Source organism: Lactuca saligna, chromosome 2 (genome assembly GCF_052625555.1).
Source record: "Lactuca saligna cultivar CGN05327 chromosome 2, ASM5262555v1, whole genome shotgun sequence".
In the NCBI taxonomy this organism is placed as follows: domain Eukaryota; kingdom Viridiplantae; phylum Streptophyta; class Magnoliopsida; order Asterales; family Asteraceae; genus Lactuca; species Lactuca saligna.
The window spans coordinates 159,155,822-159,158,516 of NC_136418.1; the positions used below are offsets into that span (position 1 = coordinate 159,155,822).

The window sequence follows — 2,695 nt, forward strand, 5'->3', positions numbered from 1 at the left end:
CGTCGACGGTGACAAACTCTTGGTCTCTCTGTGTGTGTCGCTTACTCTCTCTCTACATGGATTTTGTTTCGCAGACAACAATCTCTAAATTTAATTTGTTTGTAAAAAGGATTGTAAATATCGAGAGGGAAGATGGACTGCGTTTCAAAGGGAAGATCGACTATAGTTGTTGCCGTTTGGGTAAGATTTCACTGAGCTCTTAATCATCTTCTCTCTCTGTCTTATCTTCTTTTGAATGCATAAATGTCTGAATGAATAAACAAAAGTTAAATTGTACTTCAGTTTGATTCCATCTGATTCCTTTTCTTTGATTTTTTGCTATGTCATAGATTCGATTTGGTTGCAAGGAGGGACCAACGGCCTATGGAGCCGCTAGAGAATCCCAACAAGAGTTTTTCCGATCTGCAGTATCATCAGAGGTAAATTAACATGGTTTTCCTTTCCTCATAAATCGAAACCGTACTCTGCTGTCGTTTCTTTTTTCTTCTATTGAATATATTAAATATAAATCTGTTATTTTTTTTACAGAAAAGTTTTTCTGTAAAAGGGATTGGCAGTGGAGACGATATATTATTTCTCTCTTGGAAGCCTAGAGCCTTTGTTTATCACAATATCTTGGTGAGTAGCCTTTCTTCTTTCCTAGATAATATTTATATGGCTTTTAGCTTCTATATCACACATAATTATCCATTACTTTCTGTACGTCTCATTCTCTTGGCTTTGTCTATTATGTTGCACTTAATGCATCATGTCAAAAATAAACACCAACATTGGTAGGAACATAACATATAATTGATACTGAAGTATTGAACATTGAGTATTGACTCTGATTAATGTTATGAAACAGTCAAAAGAAGAGTGTGATTATTTGATAAATCATGCCAACCCTCACATGGAAAACTCAACAATTGTTGATAGCAAGCTTGGTCAAACCAAAGATAGCAGGTTTGTCCTGAATTTTTTTTAATCTTTTTACTTATATTTCAGTTGAATAATATCATATGAATACAACTGGTTTTTTTAATGACAGGTTAATAACATCCGTCACTTCTATTTTTTAGATTACGTACAAGCTCAGGGACGTTTTTGAGAAGGGGAAGTGATAGACATTGAACAAAGGATAGCAGACTTCGCATTTATCCCTGTAGGTATGATTTATGAATATCTCATGCACATTTTAATATATCATCAAAACAAGACATCAAGATTATGCTATAGCTTTTATGTACTTTTTATGATTGTTTACATTCTACACTCTAATGTCTATTATTTTCTGTTTATTTGCAAGAGTTGGACATTCCAAAAGGATAAATATTGATTTCATAGATAATCCAAAAGATTGTGGATACTGACAAGTTCGTAACACTCTTTAAAATTTAGAATCATTAGTGAATTAAGAACCTATTCCAACAAAAAAAGCTTAATTTATCATTGTTCATTACACAGATACTGTCCAAGTTAAACAGGATATAAAACTTCTACTTCAAACTTTTTCAGGTTTCCATAACTGATATCTAAAGCAACGAAGTTGCTCATCAATAAGCAGAGGGCATTGTTTTCAGATGAAAAATGTTTTTGGTTGTTTATTTCAGATTATGCTTCTCTTCTACAACCTCTATTTTCTTCTAATTTTATTTCCTTATTGGAATCATTATTCCAAATGGACTGCTGATGCATCACCGTTGTGTGGTCTAGGTAAGTACTTTTACACACGGATGGTGCTGACAGATATCGAGGTATGTTGATGAATGATGATTTCAAGTTTTTTAGATTCGTGGCTCAATCATTGGATTATTGTTTAATCGTAATGATGATTTTAAGTTTTTTTTAGATTCGTGGCTCAATCATTCGATTATTGTTTAATCGTTCTTGTCAGGCCTCACATTCTCCTTTGTTTTTTTGTTTTCCTCTAAGGTCCATGCATTTCTTTGATTATTTATATTAGGTTCGAATTGTTAATTCATGAAAATTTTTGTTTGCTCTAAAAGTGTAACTGATTTTAGGGCTAAATATTTACTTGATGTCAGGGGCTTTAAGTGTGATGATTTTAGTTATACAGATAAGTCATTCTTCTAACATCTTTATCATAAGGACCAATTTCCTTTTGTCTTTTATAGCCTAATTGATATCAATAACAATAACCTTCAAATATAAACTATTGATGAAGAGTAAAATAAAAAGTAATTTTATCTTTCAACTTTAATTGTTGATGGATTCTTCTCAAATTAGTTTTAATAACATATTATTTTTTCTTTAATTGCAGCCTTCAAGAAGAAGGAGACCGTACTAACAACTTTAGGACCTGGGGAAATTGCTTCTTCCCCAGATTACAGACCAGATGTGGAAAAGTTTGACTTCTGTTGACTTTTTTAGTCTTCATATAATATCCCATATCATGATCTGAATTTTAGCATGATTGAAAGGGCAACTTTTTTTTTTTAATCTCTTTTTGTTAACAGGTTGGAATCAGTAGAATCAAAATCCATGCATGAGGTCTAGCTGGTCTAGCTGGAGTAGTAAGAAATTTGGGCTGGTGCTGCCTTTGACTAAATTTGGTTAAATTAATTTTGTACCCAACATATGTGTTTTAAAAAGAGAATATATCTCAGTTGGCTTCTACTTTATTTCATTTTTTAAGCATCATACTTTCATAGTCAACCAATTATAGCATCATAGTTCCATGACAAACGACTTA

General features: G+C 32.2%; 1 long non-coding RNA gene across 1 annotated transcript; it reads left to right on the forward strand.

Annotated features, from left to right (window-relative positions):
* The first annotated feature begins 348 nt into the window (after nt 1–348).
* On the forward strand, nt 349–942 carry LOC145029270 (uncharacterized). The gene is made up of 3 exons (XR_013676436.1): nt 349–419; nt 529–618; nt 848–942. It is a non-coding gene; the product is annotated as an uncharacterized LOC145029270 (long non-coding RNA).
* The last annotated feature ends 1,753 nt before the right edge of the window (nt 943–2,695 follow it).